Raw genomic sequence first — 24,759 nt, 5'->3', positions numbered from 1 at the left:
CTTTCGTTTTCTTTTCATTTTTTGGTGGGTTGACCATTGACTTTTCGAGATATTCTCACCCAAAGAAGATGACCCCTATTTTCCCCAAAGCGGAAAAGTAGCTATCTAGAAAAACGATCCCTCCACAACATGGCAAAACTAGCGCCACTTTCGAGCCCAATAGCATCCAAAATGCTCAAAATTGGAAGCCCCAAGTCCGGGCCAGAGGTTCATTACAATATATCTTCAATTCCCCATTTTGCGGCGCTCAGAACTCTCTAATATATAGAATATTTTGAGGGTATAACTTGTATTCATGAGCTCGGCGGATGGATTTAGGCCTATTTACCGGTGTGCACCCTTATCAAACTTTTGGGCAACTAGTCAGTTTGCTCGTACCCCCCAAGCTTGCAAACATGACGTCAATATTACCGTTGTAAGTTTGGTGGTTTAGGGCCTTTGGGATGTTTAAAGCAGGATATTAGACGAGGAACCTCCCCTCGTAGGCTACTCCTAGGTGGGACATGCCCGACTACTTATGCTCAGTGGCGTCACCAGACTTTTCAGTCTGGGGGGGCACAGGGGGGGGGGGGGCACCAGCATTTGATGGGGGGACACTTAGGTGGATACGGATCGCCGTCCTGGGGGAGGGGTCTAAGGGGAGGGGGTGCCCCCCTCCCCTTTGGAAAATTTTCGCATACGGAGGATGGGCTAGATGCAAAATGGTGCCACATTTGATGCTAAATTAGATCTGAAGATATCTCAAGAAATTGCTATTTTCGAGGTTATGATTTTAACAACGCGCAGAATTTTTTTTTACCAACCCAAATCTCAGATGGGGGGGGGGGGGGGGCACTCGGGGGGGCACTAGGTTTTCCAGGGGGGGGGGGCACGTGCCCCCCCTGGCCCCCCCTTGGCGACGCCACTGCTTATGCTAACAGGCTCTCGTGGTTCTATGACATTGGTCGAGCAGTTAATAGCGAGTCGGCTGTTACCTTAGGACCCAGAGGTAAACTAGCGGGAAAGCTGTCGAAAGACATTGAACCCAAACCGGCGGACGAAGATTGCCTGGAGGGAGAACCCAATTAATGTCCCAAATCTAACACTCAAAAGGATCGTTGGTTGAAATCATGACCTTGGAAAAGCCCTCAAGGGAATAGAAGTACCATCCAGTACAAATGCCGCCACAAGCAGAGTAGCACCTGTACAAACCTCCAGCAATGCAATATGCCTCGTTGCAACACGAAAGTTTGCTATGTATCAACACGCAATGCAGGTCAGAACATACGGATTTCGGGTATGCCTGTTGAATGCATCTAGCCATACCAGAATGTCATAATGTGCTTGCTGGCCGGATGTATGGGCAACCGATACCAAGCGTATTCGCCGTGCTATATACGCTTGGTATCGGTTGCTTAACTATATCGCGTGAACAGATTTGCTGATTAATTAGGCAAGACCCCGCCTCTTGAGCTCCTAGATTTTGATCAATCAGCGGGCGCCCTCTATAGACCTATCGGGTCTTCACCCGTTGCGCGTCATAGACATGGAAAAAAATACTGACACGGCGCGCGCTCTGTATATCATTAAAAGCGAATGAGCTCCCGGCTGCACTGTTGTTATATTACAAAACACTAAATTTGACTTACTTGACCAATCAAAAGTTTTAGTCCTGATTAGGGAATGAAATGACGTCATGATTTAGTAAAGTCGACTCCGATTGGCTGGCGAGCGGCTTGCATAAATTTGCATGTCAGGAGATATCAGATGCTATTCAGATTATACCAAGCGCGGCCCGGCGGCGAAATATTGTTTTTCCCAAACGAGATCGGACAATGTCAAAAGAGGGCGCTCTCTCTGCGTAATGCATATATATGATGTCCAGGGCTTCGGAGAATAAGTTATACAATAAGAAATGATGGTGTTTAAATTACTGACGATTGACAGCTGATTCGTGGACTGGTTGGAAGTACATGTAGTCCTGCCTTCTAGTCAGGTGATCCGAGTTCGAATTCCAGTGAGCGTGTTTTTCTTTCACTTCTTCGAATTTTACCTTTGAAATAACTGAAGTGAGGAAGGAACATTTCTCACAAGACGTAAAGCCTATCTTGGATTTGTGTTGTGGAGAACAATACATTAGATGTGCATGTAATGGGCCAATCAGAGGATGGGAAACATATTTCGTTTGGGAAAAAACATAATTCGCGGCCGGCCGGTGTGTACTGCTGTAAATAGTCTGTGGTTAATGATTATTGTTGTAAAAGTTTTCTGTAACAACAGAGGGCGGTACTTATGCTTTTCACATGTATTGGCTGATTTGGCTCATGGGCTCATCCTAATGTACAGCCTATGCGCCCAGTATACATGTACGCATTATTACGATTACATACAAAAATGTTCCCGAGACCTGTATCATCACCAACACCACGAAGTAACACCCATCTACATACCAGTAAAAACTAGCAATTGGAGAAAAAGGCAACTAAGGCCAAAACAAAAAAGTCTCCGGTTTCTAGTATGCGCGCGCGTCGCCGTAGCCATGCGCGTCGGCAAAATGAAAAAGTTTTTTTTTCAATGAAAGATGATGTCTCAAAACCGCCAAACTCACTGGTTTGACTGGAATCCTGCTGCTGCACAATTGTAACGTGTTTTTAGATGGGGTTAAGATCGAGAATAAGATTTATGTGGCCTCTCTGGACTCCCAAATATTTGCACTAAGTTTAGTTGGGCACCATTTGCAGTCATCAGCCGACATTTGAAGCAAAAATGTCAGGAAAAAAAAAAGCCGCGTCGCCGCACCACTTTTTGGGCAAGCTCCGTACCAGAAACCGGAGACTTTTTTTTTTGGCCTAAAGTTGAACTCCTTCTAAAACAACACTTTGCGTCAAAACGAAAGAGTATTTTCAGTTGGGTTTCTCGTTGTGGACACTTGATGAATTGAATTTATTAAATCTGCTGTTTTTCACCCGTTTGTGTATTAAATAAACAAGAAATAAGAGAAAAAAGATGAGTGTTTATAGTTCGTGAAACAGAAAAAGCTGCGAAACTGTAAATTTTCGTTTTCACGAAGTAACACTCTTTAATGTATACAACACGAGGAAAGTAAAACTTCAGGTCAGCGCGCGCGCGCTCATACAACTTATTACAAGAAGAGTGTTACTTCGTGAAAACGTTTTTGCTCACTTATGAGCAGAGTGCGCGCCATGCATTGCAGTGGTAAATGGAACTTGAGTGTTACTTCGTAAAAACGAAAATTGTCACTTTTGCGCAAAAGTTGCCATGGATACTTAGCACAATTATTAAAGTAAAGCTCTTGAAGCTTTGAAACTTCGTGCAATGGTAGGCCTTGATGAATAATGTTTAAAAAAAAAAAAAAAATGAAAATCGAAAAAAATATGGTTTAACACGGTAGAGTGTTACTTCGTGCATGGTGTCGGTGACGGTATGTTGCAAAAACATGACTGGTCACACTTAGACTCTGATCTAGGTTTTTAGGAATTGTCAAATTGTTCCTGTCTTTCAATGTAATTATACGAAATGAGTTCTCTTGAGTTTAGATTCAGATTTCGTGTTATTTTTCTTCAAAATCCTCTAATGGATTCTTTCTTATGATGTTGCGAAATACGAGGTCTCTTAAAGCTTTGATCTTGGAAATTGTCAAGATATGTTTTTTTTTACGATGAAGTGAAATGCAATGAATTCTCTAAAACTCAGATTCCGCTTTAGTAACCGTTGAAATAGTGCCTTCCGTTTGTGGAAATTGGCAACACGTTTCTCCTTACCAGTAATTAATTTTTAAGAGTCCTCCGTTTTCAGTTGTTGAAAATTGTCTATAATCGGTATTCTTAGTAGGTCTCCGTCGGTCGAAAATGACCATGGGTGATGTATCCTAGTTTTCTGTCCTATTGGAGCAGCATCATCTGTGACTGTAGAGACCAATGCGAGAGTGGCAGTCTCTACCGCACAGGTCACATCTGTGGATGGTCCCAGCTCTGTCAGAGTTGCTGTGCTCCTTTCTGCGGGCCCGCTTGTCTTCCGCTGCACTCAGCAGTTTCTCTTCCCCTTTCTTGAGGTGTTAGTTCAGGGCACTTTTTCATCTCTTGCAGCAAACTGCAAGTCCCTCCCAGGAGTCAGGGTCGATGTCAAGGGCCTTCATGTCTCTCTTGCAGACATCTTTACTTGAGTTGCGGGCGGCTCTTGGTTAAATGTCCCAGTCGCCAATTCGCCATAGAGAATGTCTTTTGGAATGCGACCATCCTGCATGCGGTGAACGTGGCCCAACCAGCGCAGTCGGCGATGTCTTCGCAGGGTGTACATGCTAGGAAGGCCAGCGCGGGACAGAACTTCGACGTTTGTCACTCTGTCTTGCCAAGTTATGCCTAGAATGCGGCGAAGGCTTCTGAGATGGAAAGTGTTGAGTCTTCTCTCCTGTTTGGCATATGTTGTCCACGATTCGCTGCCGTAGAGCAGTATACTTACGAAACAGGCGTTGTACACTGCCATCTTGGTTTTCGTCGTCAGCTTGTCATTTCCCACACTCGTGCTGTTAGGCGAGCGAATGTAGTTGCTGCCTTCTCAATTCTCTTGTCAATGTCGGTGTCCAGGGAAAGGTTGTCGGTGATGGTGGACCAAACGTAGGTGAACTGATGGACAACGTCCAGTTCATAGTTGTCGATAGAGACAGCTGGCGGTGCCTCTATATTCTGTCCCAGGACGTTAGTCTTCTTTAGGCTGATGATCAGTCCAAAGTCCTTGCAGGCCTGGGAGAAGGAAGCGGTCCATCAGTGTCTAAAGCTCCTGCTGCGTGTGAGTCCCCTTCATGTTAGTGTGTTGGTGTGGAAGGATTCGATCAAGCTCTGCAGCTTTGATGGGCAGCCTATCTTTGGCAAGATCTTGAAAAGGCCTTTATTGCTGACCAAATGAAACGCCTTGGTGAGATCGATGAATGTGACGTACAGGGACATTGGCTGTTCTCTGCACTTCTCTTGAAGTTGGCGGAGTGAGAAGATCATGGCACGAAAGCCACGCTTGGACTCTGGGCAGGCGCGTTTGGCTAGCTTTTGTAGACGAATAAGATTAATCCGGGCGTAGACTTTACCAACAATGCTGAGGAGGGAAATACCTCTGTAGTTGTTGCAATCGCTCTTTTCGCTCTTGTTCTTGTAGAGAGTGATGATCTTAGAATCCCTCATGTCCTGTGGCAGAGGACTTCATGCAGTGGGAGCAGCAGGCCAGTTTTGGAGTGCTTGACAAGGTCCGGGGGAATCCCGTCGCTGCCTGGCGCCTAGCGGCCAAGCTGTCAATGGCCTTGCTCAGCTCCTGTGCAGTCGGCTCAGCGTCGAGTTCTTCCATGGTCGAAAGACACTCAATGACATCAAGGACTGAAGGGGAAACAGTGCTCTCTCTGGAGTAGAGTTCGGAGTGATGTTCCACCCATCTCTCCATCTCCTGGCCTTTGTCTGTGATGACTTCCTAACGTCGCTGATGTCTGTAAGGTTTTTGTAGAGGCCGGTCATCACAGTCCGAACATTCCAACATTCCAGTTTTAGGGGATGTATGTACGAAATGTATTGACCCCCCTTAAACTTAATTATACTCAATTTCGACTAAGCTTTTTGTATCATTGTCAGATCGTTCTTTTTCTTACGATCATGTAGGCCTATGAAATGTAAATTAGTTCTAAAAAAAGAGTGAATAATTATAATTAAAAAGCCGTAGGCCTATCCTCTCTGTGTGGTATGTACCCATTTGCTATTTTCCAGATCGGAATCATGACTGTGGGATACGGGTCCATGGCTTCTGACAAGCACCCCTTGGAGAATCAAATGACAACTAAATAAGGCCATATAAGAAATGGAATGGAATTCAACAAAACTTAACAGTGCCTCGACCATGGTCAATTTACACGTGTGTTCACGTCCATTACGTCCGTATGGTCGATTACGTCCGACAACAGATTTTGACGAGCGACGACCGATTGTGTCCGACCCATTATGTCAGACAGCCGATTATATCCGATCCGTTGAGTCCGACGGCCGATTATGTCCGACCCATTGAGTCCGACAGCGATTATGTCCGACCCATATGCCCGACGTCTGATTATGTCCGACCCATTGTGTCCGACGGCCGATTATGTTCGACCCATTGTGTCCGACGTAGCATTATCGTCAAAATCTGTTGTCAGACGTAATCGACAAAACGGACATAATGGTCGTGAACACATGTCAGATGTTCAGATTGCATATTAAAGAAACTACTAATTAGAAATAACAATTAGTTAAAAATTTTATATTAATGTCTTATCATGTGAAAAAAGGACAAGCTTGAGTTAAAGACGAGCTTTAAAACAGGTCAAAACAAAGAATACTACACAACTGCAACTAATTTACATGCACTAGGACACAATGTCTGTAAAACGAGCAATCAAGTTTCAAACAAACTACTCATTGTGTACTCGGAATTTATACATGGGAATTTCATTAATATCTCCGTTTTATAATGCCATACTCGGGGAGCGGGCTGGGGGCTGGGGGGGGGGGGGCTGTTGCTGATACATTCACGCAGAAAGGCACGCCAATATGTGTGGATGATGTGTATCTGAAAGAGAAGAGAAAGGAATCAAAGAACACAAACACAACTTTTTTTAAACATTGTGAAAGTTTCAGTCTGGTCAAACAAAATAATACATTTGGCAGAAATCGTAGCACACACAAAATTTGTATTCCACTTCATTTGATATTGGCGAACAAGCGACACATATAAAACGGTTTATCTCAAGGTATGGGATAAGAAAACTCCAATAGATGAAAATTGAGGTGAGGTAAGTGCCCTTTTCAAGAAATGTCCCCCCCCCCCAAAAAAAAAAAAAAAAAATTAAAAAAAATAAATAAAAATTTCCTTGCTACGCCCCGACTCCCATGCCTCATAGTCTAGTCAGGAAATTTGGCCTTGAATTTGCTGACTAACCTTTCTCAGTCTCTACGTGTGAAATGTGATCTTAGGCGGGCAGAAAACATCCAATCGCTGGAGGGCGCTATAACTATGGAATATACTCGACTTACATCACAGTCATGTGGTTGAAGGCAAAGCGTCTGCCGTTGATAAGCAAAGCTAATCCGATTACGTACTTAGATGCTATAGTGGAGCAATGAAATGTATGCACCCAAAAACATGGCAATTTGAACGTTGTGTTTCTCAGGAAGTATGCTCAGTATGATTGAAGTGTTAAAATATATCGGAAGAAGAAATTTTAAACTTTTTGTCAGTGAAAAATCGCGGTCATCAATGCCGAAACGTCAATACTGGGTACAGGTATAGCCAACCTTCGAATCTGGAAGAAATCGTTCGAAAAGTTGCCAAAATCATGGGCGTCGCGAGGGGGGGGGGGGGGGGGCAAGGGGGGGGGGGCCACTTGCTCCCCCCTGGAAAAGCAAAAAAAAAAAAAAAAAAAAGGAGGCGCAAAGACAAAGTGGTGTAAATCTAATGAGTTGGGGGGGGGCAAAATGTCCCTGCCCCCCCCCCCCTCTAAAACTGATAAATTGAGAATGTGTTGAGAAATACAAGCATTTTTTGGCAAAAATTTTTTTTGCCCCCCTCTAGAAAAAATCCTGGCGACGCCCATGCCCCAAATCTATGCATTTATATCAATTTCTAAGAATTTCTCCAAATTCTTATTTCACGAGTAGTTGACCACTTATATTATTTAAGTATATTCCGAATTTCAGCTTAATCTGTTGTTGTAAACGCTAGCGTTACATCGTGAACCATCTCCAAGGAAAATTTCGAAGAGGATATTCTGCCGACCCAACCCAGGTGCATTATTCAGCAAAGCGCCGTAGGCGCTACGGTTGACCGATTCCGGCCAAGCGACACAATAACGTTAGGTATTAGCATATTCATTATCGTCATTCGGCGTGTTTTTGGCGTGGGTCTCGGTATTGACCAATGGATGCCGGCAAAAAGGGTGTTATTTATCAATTAATAACTCGTGAAGGAGGTTTTTCGCCAACTTTTTACAGCACACCATAATGGATAGGAACCTTATTAATATTCGTGAGGATTCAATTCTTCCAATTTCAACGAAAAGTAATGAACATATCACAACAATTTTTAGCACATACTTGGATCATTATAAGGGAAATAAATCCTGAAAGTTGCATGAAGATACGGTCTTCCAAACTAGAGAAAATAATTTTCAAAGATACACCCGCCAACGTGTGCTGGAATTGACTACCTTACGGAGACATGCACACAATAGGGAACAAAAGATTGTATACGTCTCCACAAGAATATTTCTATAGATGAATACGTCTCCACAAGAATTTCACGAAATAGATTTTTCACTCAAAAACTAGGAATTTCCAAGGTAGGTTGATCTGTCGCAAATGGAAGAGTTTTACAAAAGGGATATTTAGTCAAAATTTCAGCCCAGGAAATTAATTCTGGTTAAAATAAGAGCATTTTGAAACTTCAATTTCAAACTCGAAAACTTTACTACAAGAGAACAAAGAAATGTCTCCACAAGAATACAAATTCCAGAATGGGTGTGTGTGTGTGTGTGTGGGGTATATATCCCCCACACTTTTTGACCAGGGGGAATGGGCTAGTGAATCCCTCTCACTTTTTCGTAATGAGAAAATATGTATTCATTATTTTTCGACATTCCAACAACAAAAATAGCACTGAAAACCGAAGATATAAAGAACAAAAGCTTTTAAAATGCGCCGCTTTAATGTAAGCAGAGTGTACATAATTGTGTGTCCTTAAGAGTTCCCCTAGTGTAATGTAATGTCCCCCCCCCCTTCGAATTTCCATGGCCGGGCAATTTTTGAATTTTGGGCATCCCTCATTTCCCCCAATTTACGCCACTGCAGCCTATCGAGCCCACATGCTCGGTGACGGAGTCGTCTGCACTAGAAAGCAGCAGGTCGTTGGTTCGAGTCCTACCCGAGTGACTTTTATCCAGTTTTCACTCAGGTGTTAAATCAATGTGTGTAGAGTGTTTATGCGTCGGTGAAGGGCAAAAGCATCTCAAGAATAGTTTCATTGCGGTACTCGCTGCTCCATCAGATTCGAACCAGCCAGCCGATCCCGTCAGCTCGGTGGTCGAGTGGTAAGACGTCTGCACTAGAAAGCAGGAGGTCTTGGGTTCGAGTGATTTCTTTTCAACTTTCACTCGGGAAGTAACATACTGAGTATTCAGTGTGTATATGTCGGTGAAAGGCAAAACCTAATATTGATCTACACCACCCCGACGCGAATCCCTTCTCAAAAATGATTTAATTGTAATACCCGCTGCTTATCAGAGTCGTACCAGCCAAGCTCGGTGGTCGAGTGGTCAGGCGTCTGCACGAGAAAGCAGGAGGTCGCGGGTTCGAGTCCCACCTGAGTGATTTTTCCAACTCTCACGCGAGAGGTAACACACTGAGTTCACAGTGTTTTACGTCGGTGAAGGGCAAACTTTAAATATTGATTAACATCACCCCGACGCCAATTCCATCTCTTAAATAGTTTAATTGCAGTACGCGCTGCTGATCAGATTCGAACCAGCCAACCATCCCAACAAGCTCGGTGGTCGAGTGGTCAGAAAGCAGGAGGTCGTGGGTTCGAATCCCACCCGAGTGATTTGTCCAACTTTCACTCGGTACGTAACACACTGAGTATACAGTGTTTATAAATTGGTGAAGGGCAAAATCTAATGTTTGACATGTACATCACCGCCACGTAAACAAGGGCGGATCCAGAACACAACTTTGGGGGGGGGGGGGGGGGCAAAAAACATTTGGTCTCCCAAAAAAGTGGCCCGCTTAAGGGCCCCGAAAAATTGTTGGATTCTAGATGCTCTGTGGTGCGATCTGAGGCAATTTCTGACCACTTTAACCAATGTTTTTTTAGGAAAAGATGGTGGTGTACTCATTGCCTGCCTTTATTGCGATGTCACATAAAAAAAAAAAAAATGGTTTCGTTTTTTTGGGGGGGGGGGGGGGGGGGGCAAGGCCCCCTTTGGCCCCCCCTGGATCCGCCCTTGCACGCAAATTTCATTTCATAAATAGCCGCTTTATGCGAGTCATGCTCGAAATTTCTACTCATTGTCTGCACCTCCAAATCGAGAAGAATAAGGCAGGCATTTTTACTTTTCCTTAACTATTTCATTGATACTAAGATAAAATATGTACATTTCAGAATTTTGACATATAGGAATGACAAAAAATTACATCAATAAGAGGAAAAAATGTGGAACGCTTCACGATTAGCGAGTCATCCTTGCGCAGGAGCCAAGCTATGTCTTCTCTGTATCGTCCCAATTTTAGTATATGTGCAGCCGAAGCTAGCACGACTTACTTAGGTGCTCACCTTCCTTATATGTGCCACCATTCATCACATTTTGGAATCACAGTATGCTTGAAGAAACATATCAATTGTATGATAAATGATAACGAATCTCAAACGTTTTCACGCTACACCTAATAAGGGCAAGGCTACACCTAATAAGGGCAAGGGTTTTCCCCTATTGCATATAATTTGCATATGCCCTCATTTGCATGTGACCCAATAATCAAACAATTTTGGAAGTAGGCTATCCTTATGCTGTAATTCACTTTTTGACCGTTATTAAAACGGATTAATGAGTATGGTTTAATAAGGTATAATGTAGGAATATAGGTAAGATTTCCAGCTGAGGAGTTGTAATATTAAAACCCGTTTCAGAAGGCTCTTCATCGTGCCTCCATGCTTGGTCCAAAGCCCAATGCACACTTGAACTTGCTGTGGGTAGCCATGTTGCTACGCTGCGATGTGACTGGCCTTTCGACACACTTTTGACATGATGGTGGATCTTTCCCACCCCACCATTCTATTTATATAATGAGTGACATAATGTGGCTGCTGTTGGTAAGTCTCTGTGAGTATTTCATATTATTTGAACAAGTTATTTTGAGTTGCCCGTATCACTATTTGCTTCTAGTCATTCATGTGACTGGTAGTGGTTCCTACACGTGTGACCACCATTCGAACCAGTGTTGTAGATCTCGAGACCGTCTCGGTCTAATTCTCAAGACCACTTTTTGCTGGTCTAGGGAGCTGTGGTCTCGGTACCCTTTGGTCTCGATATTTTGGCCGGTCTCCAGTCGAGACCGGCCAAAATGTCGACATTTGAGTCGGGCACATAAAGCAAAGTACATGTACTGTAAGTACCAATTTATGCAATAAGGGTCAACCATTTTCGGGGATTGTGTAGTTTAGCTCACCCCTGTGGGCGTTAACTTCAGTAATTTTTGTTATTTTTGAAATAAATGAGGTGCTCCAAAATAGTGACATTTTTGACCCTAATCTTCTCTCTAATTTAGGACAGTATTTTGGAGAAAGAGTACATTTTCCTACCTGATTTTCCAGCAATAAATTCACGCACTCTTACCAGTTACCACTCACTGTTGCCATGTGAGTGCATGATGAGGCTCCAACTTTTGGGCCTACATGTAGCAGTCTATAATATTCCATGACGGAAATTTTAAAAATAAATCAACATTTTGTAGGGATGTGTAGGGATTGCAACAGAGACAAGATTTACCTCCTGAACGCTCAGGGTATTTCGCGAACTGATTCGTAATTAACTGGGTTATTTTATCTAAATAATAATAAGAGTTATTCAATGAGGAAATACATGTATACTCTTCTGTCCATTTTGTTCAAAGTGGAATTTGTCAACATTTTGCTTTCCTGCTTTGTGTGCAAGGCAAATCTAAATTCGTAGAACTACATCTGTACTCACTGTTGAGATGTTTTTGTGAATCAGCTGTGATACAGCTTGGCAATGTCTCTATAATATTTGGTTGTGTTATGGTAATTGTTTATACTCATATCAAACAAAAAAGACATAATTAACACAAATAACGAGGGGTCCAAGTAAAAATAAAACACATGTTCAGATCTGGAACCCAGTAAATCCAAAATAAGTTGATAAATGAATAATTATGTACATACGCTAAGCTGAATTATATCAAGTAAATATCCTTATTAAGTTGAAAAGACAATGAACAAAAACTATTTACAATGGTATAAAAACACATACATACATATTTTTTTGTCCATAAATTACAAAGAAGGGAATAACTTATTAGAGAAAAAAAGAAGGAAAGGAGCAAAAAAAAAGCTGCAGGAACTAAATAATGATACCTTTTCAACAATTGGTCTGTGGACATTAAATTGGGTATTTATTTAGAATTTGTCAACAGCAACGTTTCAAGACAGTTTTGAAATGTTTCATTGATCTAAAGATAGGCATTGGTTTGAGGTGGTTCCACAAAAGAGGTCCTTGGTTTCTGATAGTCGATAAGTAAAGAGATGTTCTAGTTTTAAGGAGATGGAGGTTTGAGGCTGACCTTGTTTTATGAGAATGAATATCCGAGTTTTTGTAAAATATTGACTGTATAGTTTTTGGTAGATTGTTTGATTGAAATTCATACATTAATACACCAAGATTGTATTTATACAAGTCAAAACAGACTAGGGTTCATATTTACTAGTCAGTGGTGCCAAATATTCTGTACATGTGGAGTAATGTATTATCTGAAGTGTTTTCCTTGAATAATATATCATTTATTAATGTAGGAAGGGTAGGTGCTTAAATACCATATTAAAGGTAAGGAAGGGATAGGGTTTTATAAATTGAAAATATTTAAGATACCTGAAGGTAGTTCGTGTTTTGGTTTTAAGTGGTCTTAAGTGACATAATGACTTTCAGGCAATGCTGCTTCCAAGAAGTTTACTATTAATAACTACACTTAGAAATGTACAAGCATAGGGCCTTTGTATCAACTTGATATACTTGTATTTGTAAAAATGTAAGTAAACTTTTATATTGCTGTCTGCCTTACTTACCATTGAAGAACCTGCCTTACTTAACAATGAAAAACAAAATACATTGTGTTTTCTTAATTATTTTAGCAATTTTCATTTTCAAACAAGATAATGCAATTTTTCTTAAATTTGGGATTAATGTTCCATTTTGTATCTTTTTATCTATACACCGTCTGTTTTAATCTATATTGTTTTAATTTTGGGTGAATTTAATCAGAAAAAGTAATCAGGACCAACTATTGGACCTTGAGGAACTCGACATCTGATCGGTGCAAAAGTAGACTTGGTATCCAGCCACACCATATGGGCCTACTGTTAACTGTCATTTGTATATTTTTTAACCCACTTGGTACCAATTTGGTACATTACAGAGACATTTTGTGATTAGTGAGTAGTTCGTGGCCATGTTTTTCCACCTTCTCTGGATTGTTATTGGTGAGAATACACATTTCACTGCATGTATCTAGTTAGGTCTCTGATCAGATTTTATTCATGTCGCGTCGATTTTATTCATGCGCGTCAATTTTTTTTTTCCAAAATGTTCCGCGGTAGCTCCAACAGCGTCCTCTATTGCCGCACCTCCTCAATTTTTTTTACCAAAGAGCACCAAGGAATGGGAAATTGCAGCAAGGCAAATGATCAAGAGCACCAAGGCAAATTATGGAGGACACCAATGTACATGAGGACACCAAAAAAGCAAAATAGTACCCCACCTTGTCTGTACAATCCCAGCTTGAGGGAGAAAAAAAAAAAAAAAAAAAAAAGCCGCGTCCCCGCATCAATTCCGGAACTTTGGTCTGACCAGAGACCGAAATTTTTCTTTGTTTTGGCCTTATATACATGGACATATAACTTTTTAGGTATTGAGCCTGAGCCCAACACCTATTGTTATTGTAAGAATTTACTATTTTTGTTGTCCTCAGCAAATTCTCAGCAAATTCTTCTCCAGAACTGTTTGTCAAAATGAAAACATATATGAACTGCAATTGTCAATACATGAATGCACAACCCACTGAAGATGTGCTTTTTTGCAATTACGTCATCATGACGTCATCATGGTTCACGTGACGTCAATTCAAAAAAAAAAAATTTAATCTTTGAAATTCAATATAAAATCAACCGTGGGAGACCGGAACTTGAATTTTGTGGAAATCAACATGATAATACATGATCTTCAATTTATCTTGTGCGTGTAAAATCACATGACCCTTTCTTCCGGCCGAAACTGGAAGTGCCTCATATTTTGAAAGTGAAAAAAGATATGAACTTGCTTTCAACGATATTAGTGTCTGGCTGGGTTGACCTTGCCAAAAAAAGATCGTTGACGTCATGAAAACTTGGTGCACCCACTAGTCTAGCGGCAGGTTTAAAAATGTCCAAATGCATTTTCAGTAGATGTCTGTGGCGAAATTTGCGGTAATCGCTTCAAAATTAATACACATGATGACCTTAATGCAGACAAGACCTATGCGCAAAAATAATTGATTACGTCATCAGACCAGAAGTTAGAATGAAAAGGCCTTTAAACCTTAAAAAAATTGCTTAAAAATCAACCGTAAGATATTTAATCAAGATTTAGCTATAATATAGCACAGTTAACATAGCTCTTGAGCTTTCTGGTAATGCCGTCACAATGACTCATCAGGTATCATATTACAAGCAATCAAAGATTTCTAGATTTATTTTATGAAAATCAATATAAAATCAACTGCTACAGATTTGATTTTGTTATTTATGGCAATCGATACAATACTGCAGGGTCTTTAGTTTTGATATTAAGTGCACAATCACATGACCCTTCCTTCCGGTCGAAACCGGAAGTGCCTTATTATTTGAAATTGGCAGAAGATGCGAACTTGCTTTCAACGATGTGTCTGCCTAGGCACAACCTCGTCCCCAGGGTGTCGAGCAGTACGCGCCCATCACTACCTGCTCTCTCACCCTGGTATTGGATCATTTGCAGGTGCAAGATTTTTGAACACGTATGCAAATGAGGAATAGTCTGGTGCCTGCACGTGCGTTACATTATCGTTCGTTTTTGTATGCGGTGTCTGGGGTAAAAACAGAGTCAATTTGTCGCAGCGCGAGCACAGCGTGTGTTACGAAAACGCGATTTATTTAATTAAACTGTTACGATCTTATCGAGACAACATGCAGTATCACATTTCATATTAATATGAACAAATTGGAAAAGGAAAGGAATGTTTCTGAGAAGGCGTGGACGAATGATCGTGAAAACACGTACTGCACGTTGTGAATAACAACACCAAGTACACGATAAAAATCCATTACTAGCCAATTGCGATATCGAATCAGGATACAGGAAGAAAGTTTACTATCCAGGGTTTACTATTGGAAACACGGTTGGAAATAAAGTAAGCACTGGGGGACGAGGTTGGCCTAGGCAGTACTGTGCAAAAAAATTACAGGTGACGTCATCAATTGTTAAACCGCCCTCTGGCGGTATGTCGAAAAGGTCAAACATGGATTTAAACATGCATATTTTGAGTTGTGTGTGGCAAAGTTTACGGTAATCCATGGCCCAACAACGTGTGGTTGTTCCTACAACCTCTAGTTGTATTTTGAATTTGTCAGTTATTCACAGTGTTTACATTAACTGAGATTCTTTAACTCAGCTTTGAAGGTATTACTTTGGTTTGGATAGCCACAATATGAAGTCTTGGTAAATAATGTTGAATCCCAGAGAGCCTTTATTGATAATATTGTTGAAGAAAATAAATATTTCAGTTGTCCTGTGTCTGAACCAACTGGACTTGATCCGTCACGTTTGGTAGGTGACCCAGAAAGAGTACATTGTAGACCATGTAACCCCGTGATTGTTCCTGATTGGGACGGTGTTGTATATCAAGTTAGTTCAAATGACAATGATATTGTTAGATCTACTAACCAAAATCAGAATTACTTAATTGAGTTGGTTAATACGTTGGTCTTGCAGCTGAAACAAATAAGTGATCAGGTTAATATTCTGCAATCTAAGATAAATTTCATGCATAAACTCAGGGCAGAGAAAAAAGTAGGGAACTCGTTATCGTGAGCATGTTTTCCCTCTTGATGAGGTCGATGACTCAAGCACTGTAAACCAAGCTCGGCCTCAGGGTGATGAGTGTGATTCACAGGGTGAGAAAGTTCCGTTGATGATTGCCAACATTCTTGCTCACCTTGTATCAGCGAGGACAGTTCTTATTTCAATGATTGGAGTGGGAGCTTATATGATGAGGATTTAATTGTGGCTTTTATTCCAAATGTTGATGGGGTTGAAAATCGATTTCATGTTATCCGTGATTTCAGTTTGATGAAGGGATCAAATTAGACCTTCCAAATCTCACGGTCCAAGTGACACGTACCTGCACACTAAATGTAGATTCAGCACATGGGGTTACTGATCCAATGATCATATAAATTGTTGAAATTCTTCACGTGGTTTTGTATTTTGTAGAGCAATTTTGTAATTGTAACAATTTGTTCGCAACCCAACTTTATTTATTTGGCTTTTCCGGAAAAGCCCCTCCCCACCGTCGTACTCCTTCATGTAGCATTCACTTCCTGTGTGATGATTTTAGGATTTTGTATTTCAGTGTAAAGGCCGGTTTGTATTTCTGGCCAATGGAAAACGAATTTGACGTCATGAAACATTCTCTTCTAAATTCGCCGGAATTGAACCGTGCTCAACTTTTGGGAAAGTGCAGTGCAAAACTTGCCGTTTGTCAACAATTGCATTTGCAGAGTATGAAACGGCCTTTACATGTATTGCGTTGTGTATACACCATTTACAAGTATGTTATAACCATCTCCATTTGTTGTTGTCATGTTAAAAAATGGTTATATATTAAGTCATGCCACAGATATCATGCCATTATACGGGCAAACATTGTTTCAAGTACAGTGTCCACATTAATCGTGGTTAATGACACCATGCCAAAGGCCGTGGTCATTGTTAGCATCTTCACTGAATTTTTGTGTAAATTGTTTAAATTGAACCTGGTACTACCATTTTTTGCAGTTTTTAATTGTAGGAGAGTTGATATTTTGGATGTTGATTTTTGCTAATGTTCCTTTTTTTAGCCAAACACAGACGTTGTCATACACGTATGCCAAAGCTCATTTTTAAACTGTTTTTCCCCCTCGTCGTTTGTACTATCTGATAGTTTTCTGGCTGCAAATGTGTTTAGTATTATTAACGCAAGTATGTACAATTAGTGATGTGAGATGTCATGAAAAGAAGTTATCAGGGTTAAGTTTTCCAGTAGTTTGACTATCAAACTATAATGTCTTAAGTTTCTTAATCTAGTTGTAAGTCAAATTGTAAGGAAATGTTTTGCAGCCCAAGTTAAATGTGAATACAATGTTAACTGCTTCATTGAGGCTTTAGGAAATCGTAATGCATTTGCCATGCAAAGTTGAATCATTTGATATTTCCTGCATTGGCATACCTCTTGTTGAGTAAGGCAAATGTGCTACACATTATTATGTACCCATGACTTGTCATGTTATCTCTCGGGTTTAGTGTCCAAGCCCTTGGACTGGATCTCTGCTTGCTGTTCAGTGGGATGCAAGCCTGCCGATTGGTCACTAGCCTATCGATTGGATTCAAGCCCGTCAACCGGACCAGTTGTGGACCCCAGCTTGTCGTTTGGACCTTAGTTCAACGCGTGGATCCCAACTACAGTTTTAACTTTGATCACACACGAACAATTTACAGCTCTTGAACTGGTGAACCGTGGAAACAGATGATCCTTTTGAGGAACTCTTGTCTCTGGCTATATTAGTAGGGAAAGAATTAGAATGAAACCAAAGATATGGTACATGTCTATTTGTGTTATTAAGCGTTCGTTTATTCACTGTTCACTGTTATTGAAGTTTACAGGATAAAGAGTTTGTTTGCTAAATAAAAAAAGATAACTCCACTTCTGACGTCATCGTATGATTTTCTCTGTTTTTTGAAGTTTTTAAGACTTTTGCCATATCTCACGGACGCAATATGCTAAATTCAAAAATTCTTTTAACTTTAGGTTAGTTATTTTGCAGAATGTGTGACGTCATGATGACGTCATAAAAAAACCCCGTTTTTAAAAATATTTTTTTACACATACAAGGCCAAACAAAACAACAAACATGTCCAGCGTCCCCGCGCGCTTCCTTTTCGGAGTCCGCCTCCTTTAATTTTTCTTTTTTAAATTGAAACAATAACCCCGAAAGAAATGATAAATTTTAAACAGTGACATCATTTTGGTTTCTCCGTCTGTTTCATCTAACTCCTCTTGAGTCCAAGTGTCCAAGTTAAACTAAAAAAACTGGCGGCCATCTTAAAAAATAGCCTGGCCGATCGTTTTGGAAAATGGGTCGGGCGGCCATTTTGGAAAACCAAAAAAAGGCATCCTCCTCCCTTTTTTCATAAAAGCAGGACGCTAAACATGTTTTTACTTGGCCTAAGGGATAGTCCGATCGTCGTGAAACTTGGTGGGTAGGTAGGTAATGGTAGTACTGTACAATGTCGTACACAAAATCCGAAATTTCGTCATGATGACTTCATTGGTTATTTTCTTAAAATGATTTTTTGAAAATTCAAAATGTTATTCCGCATACAAAATTGTACATTTTTATTCATCTGATTGACATCAAACTTGGTGCAAACTAAGACCACACTCGAATAATGTGTATGAGGAATGTTTCGATGATCACGAATGTACATATTCAAGTTTTCTATTGAGAAATCTATCCGATTGATTTAACCCATGTAATGGAGGGAAATTAACCCAAAGTCATTAAAAACCACTAATTTGATATTAAATCAGATTTAATTTGATACCCAAAATATCGATCATTTAATCGATTTTTAAGCATGAGAATCTTCTGCAGATCGGTGGTTATTACACATATTAGAAGGCATTTTATGATTTCCAAACTTTTGTACAATTTGTGTTCAATGTGTTAAATGAAATAGTATTCCTGATCCTTACTTGCCGTTATTAATTATCCTCTACAAAATTACCGGATGCACACGCGCGCGCGCAGTTTATGCAACATATAATCGCACGTCCTTGGCGATCGGAACATTCTACGCAACTCGCTCAAAGCTTCGCTAACCACGTGAACGAATATCCTCCTTATGCACACAGTGGCAGGTGAAGTCTCACATCGTTTATTCAGTACACGTTAGCCTCTGTGGAAGACTGAAGTGATATTATAACTATATACGCCTATATACTAAATACATTGCCAAGTTCAGCATTATGCACTCAACTACAATCTGCAAAACAGGATTGAAACAGCAAAACTGAAGCCCGATTTTTACTCGGGTCTCCTGAAAACTTTGTCTAAAACATCGAGAATGTTTCGTCTACAGAGGGCAGCAGATACATTTAATGGTTGCACAACTACTCTGCAAGACTAGCATACACAGGTGTAGCACGAATTTAGGTTTTTTGAAATACGGACTCATTGGTGGTATTGCGCATGTTCATGCATAGATAATTAGGACAGGGACCGGTAACGTGAGAGGTCCAATAAAAGGGGGGAAAAAAGAGTCAGATTTGGCCAAAAAAAAAAGGCTCCAGTTTCTGGTATGAAGCTTGTCCAAAAAGTGGTGCGGCGACGCGGCTTTTTTTTTTTACCAGACTTTTTTGCTTCAAATGTCGGCTGATGACTGTAAATGGTGCCCGACTAAACTTAGTGCAAGTATCTCGGTGGGACTCGAACCCACGACCTCCTGCTTTTTATTGCAGACGTCGTACCACTGGACCAATGAGTTTGCGGGATCGGCCGGCTGGTTCGAATATGATGTATACATGTTCAGCAGTGGGTTCATGACATCCTACCAAAGTGATTTTTTCCCCAACTTTTTCACTCCTTTACGCTAATTCCGATTCCTAGTTTAAATGCAGTACCTTCTGCTACATCACATTCAAACCAGCCTACCAGGGGCGTCAATCCGGTCTGTGTGTATGTGTGTGTGGGTGAGCTTGTCTTACATACGCAGTGTGGACTTCCGAACAAAAGACGTCCACATAATGTAGGTAGCACCGACGTTGTGTGGACTTGCCCACGTCCACACAGTGTTTCCCCATTTCTGGAAAACAGGTTTAGAGGCATTTTTGGGTTAGGTTTATCTGTAGCAGAATGAAGAGAAACACTAAAGGGAATCATTGAAAAAAAATTGGGTTGTAAGAGTTTTCACAGTTTGAGAAAAATGAGTTTTTCCACTGGTGTTCCTTAACTACACGAAAAGAAAGGAAAGTCCACACAAGGTATGTGAAACAAGTATGTGTGTGTGTGTGTGTGGGGGGGGGGGGGGGGTGTGTGTGTGTGTGTGTGTGTGTGTGTGTGTGGGGGGGGGGTATATATCCCCCACACTTTTTGACCAGGGGGAATGGGCTAGTGAATCCCTCTCACTTTTTCGTAATGAGAAAATCTGTAGTCATTATTTTTCGACATTCCAACAACAAAAATAGCACTGAAAACTGAAGATATAAAGAACAAAAGCTTTTAAAATGCGCCGCTTTAATAAAGCAGAGTGTACATAAGGCCGTTTTTTTTTAATTACTTGGATTACGGAATTTTTGGGTCCCCATTTCCGGCGGCGAGCGGGAAATGAAAAAAAAAAAAAAAAAAAAAAATGGGGGCGCCCTATCATCCAACATGGCGGCGCCCATAGAGACATGAAGAAACAAAAACGGGCACGAGAATGAACAGTCACTGCATTTTCAAAACCACGGTTTCAAAGAAATAGTGACCATGGAGTGACCAACGGCCCTTTCCTTTCTTTATTTCTTCAAACCTGTGCAATAATTGGTACTGGCGTATATTTTATGAGTTTTGTAATGCTCTGTGTACAAAGAATGGCAGCAACTAAATGAAAAACCGTGGCTCATAACAAACGCGTAGACTGTAGGTTCCGGGTTCTGTGGCATCGTGAACGTACATGACGTGACCCAGTACAGTGCATAGCTAGCTAGGTTGTCCGATTCCATGCATGCACCAAACAGGTCAGAGGACTAGACCACTATTCACTACGGGGGAGCGGTATAGTTTCACTGTACATGTACTGTTGAACAGAACGTGACCCGTAATTTCAGAATATCTAAAGTATATATTTCTAACAACGCCTTTCCAAACATCTCCTTTAGAACAATAGAAATACACATTTTACACAAAAGGTGCAAAGGTACGACTGGCCATGCACACTATTTACGGCCACGTGTGGTCTGTGCACGGACTCACCATGTGCACCATACATGGCTGCGCGCGGCCCGCACGGCACAGTCTGTAGTCGTCGCCAGTCTAAATGTCATGTCGTTCGATCAAACCAGTACTAATACTATGGTTTACAGGCCTGGACAGCGCGCAATCTAGAGTTTTTTGTACAATAGGCACATTTTTTTTTTTTTTTTTTTTTTTGGGGTAGTCAGAATCGACAATTTCCGGCGGCGATTTTTTTAATTTTTTTCAAAATTCCGATTTTTTCCGGCGGCGATTCCGTAATCCAAGTAATTAAAAAAAACGGCCTAATTGTGTGTCCTTAAGAGTTCCCCTAGTGTAATGTAAGTTCCCCCCCTTCGAATTTCCATGGCCGGGCAATTTTTGAATTTTGGGCATCCCTCATTTCCCCCAATTTACGCCACTGCAGCCTATCGAGCCCACATGCTCGGTGACGGAGTCGTCTGCACTAGAAAGCAGCAGGTCGTTGGTTCGAGTCCTACCCGAGTGACTTTTATCCAGTTTTCACTCAGGAGTTAAATCAATGTGTGTAGAGTGTTTATGCGTCGGTGAAGGGCAAAAGCATCTCAAGAATAGTTTCATTGCGGTACTCGCTGCTCCATCAGATTCGAACCAGCCAACCGATCCCGTTAGCTTGGTGGTCGAGTGGTAAGACGTCTGCACTAGAAAGCAGGAGGTCTTGGGTTCGAGTTATTTCTTTTCTCGGGAAGTAACATACTGAGTATTCAGTGTGTATATGTCGGTGAAAGGCAAAACCTAATATTGATCTACACCACCCCGACGCGAATCCCTTCTCAAAAATGATTTAATTGTAATACCCGCTGCTTATCAAAGTCGTACCAGCCAAGCTCGGTGGTCGAGTGGTCAGGCGTCTGCACTAGAAAGCAGGAGGTCGCGGGTTCGAGTCCCACCTGAGTGATTTTTCCAACTCTCACGCGAGAGGTAACACACTGAGTTCACAGTGTTTTACGTCGGTGAAGGGCAAACTTTAAATATTGATTAACATCACCCCGACGCCAATTCCATCTCTTAAATAGTTTAAATAGCCAACCATCCCAACAAGCTCGGTGGTCGAGTGGTCAGAAAGCAGGAGGTCGTGGGTTCGAATCCCACCCAAGTGATTTGTCCAACTTTCACTCGGTACGTAACACACAGAGTATACAGTGTTTATAAATTGGTGAGGGGCAAAATCTAATGTTTGACATGTACATCACCGCCACGCAAACAAGGGCGGATCCAGAACACAACTTGGGGGGGGGGGGGGGGGGCCAAAAAACATTTGGTCTCCCAAAAAAGTGGCCCGCTTAAGGGCCCCGAAAAATTGTTGGATTTTAGATGCTCTGTGGTGCGATCTGAGGCAATTTCTGACCACTTTAACCAATGTTTTTTTAGGAAAAGATGGTGGTGTACTCATTGCCTGCCTTTATTGCGATGTCACATAAAAAAAAATGGTTTCGTTTTTTTTGGGGGGGGGGGGGCAAGGCCCCCTTTGGCCCCCCTGGATCCGCCCTTGCACGCAAATTTCATTTCATAAATAGCCGCTTTATGCGAGTCATGCTCGAAATTTCTACTCATTGTCTGCACCTCCAAATCGAGAAGAATAAGGCAGGATTTTTACTTTTCCTTAACTATTTCATTGATACTAAGATAAAATATGTACATTTCAGAATTTTGACATATAGGAATGACAAAAAATTACATCAATAAGAGGAAAAAATGTGGAACGCTTCACGATTAGCGAGTCATCCTTGCGCAGGAGCCAAGCTATGTCTTCTCTGTATCGTCCCAATTTTAGTATATGTGCAGCCGAAGCTAGCACGACTTACTTAGGTGCTCACCTTCCTTATATGTGCCACCATTCATCACATTTTGGAATCACAGTATGCTTGAAGAAACATATCAATTGTATGATAAATGATAACGAATCTCAAACGTTTTCACGCTACACCTAATAAGGGCAAGGCTACACCTAATAAGGGCAAGGGTTTTCCCCTATTGCATATAATTTGCATATGCCCTCATTTGCATGTGACCCAATAATCAAACAATTTTGGAAGTAGGCTATCCTTATGCTGTAATTCACTTTTTGACCGTTATTAAAACGGATTAATGAGTATGGTTTAATAAGGTATAATGTAGGAATATAGGTAAGATTTCCAGCTGAGGAGTTGTAATATTAAAACCCGTTTCAGAAGGCTCTTCATCGTGCCTCCATGCTTGGTCCAAAGCCCAATGCACACTTGAACTTGCTGTGGGTAGCCATGTTGCTACGCTGCGATGTGACTGGCCTTTCGACACACTTTTGACATGATGGTGGATCTTTCCCACCCCACCATTCTATTTATATAATGAGTGACATAATGTGGCTGCTGTTGGTAAGTCTCTGTGAGTATTTCATATTATTTGAACAAGTTATTTTGAGTTGCCCGTATCACTATTTGCTTCTAGTCATTCATGTGACTGGTAGTGGTTCCTACACGTGTGACCACCATTCGAACCAGTGTTGTAGATCTCGAGACCGTCTCGGTCTAATTCTCAAGACCACTTTTTGCTGGTCTAGGGAGCTGTGGTCTCGGTACCCTTTGGTCTCGATATTTTGGCCGGTCTCCAGTCGAGACCGGCCAAAATGTCGACATTTGAGTCGGGCACATAAAGCAAAGTACATGTACTGTAAGTACCAATTTATGCAATAAGGGCCAACCATTTTCGGGGATTGTGTAGTTTAGCTCACCCCTGTGGGCGTTAACTTCAGTAATTTTTGTTATTTTTGAAATAAATGAGGTGCTCCAAAATAGTGACATTTTTGACCCTAATCTTCTCTCTAATTTAGGACAGTATTTTGGAGAAAGAGTACATTTTCCTACCTGATTTTCCAGCAATAAATTCACGCACTCTTACCAGTTACCACTCACTGTTGCCATGTGAGTGCATGATGAGGCTCCAACTTTTGGGCCTACATGTAGCAGTCTATAATATTCCATGACGGAAATTTTAAAAATAAATCAACATTTTGTAGGGATGTGTAGGGATTGCAACAGAGACAAGATTTACCTCCTGAACGCTCAGGGTATTTCGCGAACTGATTCGTAATTAACTGGGTTATTTTATCTAAATAATAATAAGAGTTATTCAATGAGGAAATACATGTATACTCTTCTGTCCATTTTGTTCAAAGTGGAATTTGTCAACATTTTGCTTTCCTGCTTTGTGTGCAAGGCAAATCTAAATTCGTAGAACTACATCTGTACTCACTGTTGAGATGTTTTTGTGAATCAGCTGTGATACAGCTTGGCAATGTCTCTATAATATTTGGTTGTGTTATGGTAATTGTTTATACTCATATCAAACAAAAAAGACATAATTAACACAAATAACGAGGGGTCCAAGTAAAAATAAAACACATGTTCAGATCTGGAACCCAGTAAATCCAAAATAAGTTGATAAATGAATAATTATGTACATACGCTAAGCTGAATTATATCAAGTAAATATCCTTATTAAGTTGAAAAGACAATGAACAAAAACTATTTACAATGGTATAAAAACACATACATACATATTTTTTTGTCCATAAATTACAAAGAAGGGAATAACTTATTAGAGAAAAAAAGAAGGAAAGGAGCAAAAAAAAGCTGCAGGAACTAAATAATGATACCTTTTCAACAATTGGTCTGTGGACATTAAATTGGG

At 41.0% G+C, this 24,759-nt stretch overlaps 2 non-coding genes across 2 annotated transcripts; both read right to left on the bottom strand.

Annotated features, from left to right (window-relative positions):
- Nucleotides 1-10,206: 10,206 nt before the first annotated feature.
- On the bottom strand, nt 10,207-10,313 carry LOC119732730. Its single transcript, XR_005271592.1, has one exon. It is a non-coding gene; the product is annotated as a U6 spliceosomal RNA (small nuclear RNA).
- A 12,468-nt stretch (nt 10,314-22,781) lies between these two features.
- On the bottom strand, nt 22,782-22,888 carry LOC119732729. Its single transcript, XR_005271591.1, has one exon. It is a non-coding gene; the product is annotated as a U6 spliceosomal RNA (small nuclear RNA).
- Nucleotides 22,889-24,759: the final 1,871 nt, after the last annotated feature.

Source organism: Patiria miniata, unplaced genomic scaffold, assembly GCF_015706575.1.
Source record: "Patiria miniata isolate m_02_andy unplaced genomic scaffold, ASM1570657v1 HiC_scaffold_24, whole genome shotgun sequence".
Lineage (NCBI taxonomy): Eukaryota > Metazoa > Echinodermata > Asteroidea > Valvatida > Asterinidae > Patiria > Patiria miniata.
Note: the sequence above shows the minus strand (reverse complement) of the source record. Positions and strands in the feature narration are given on the sequence as shown.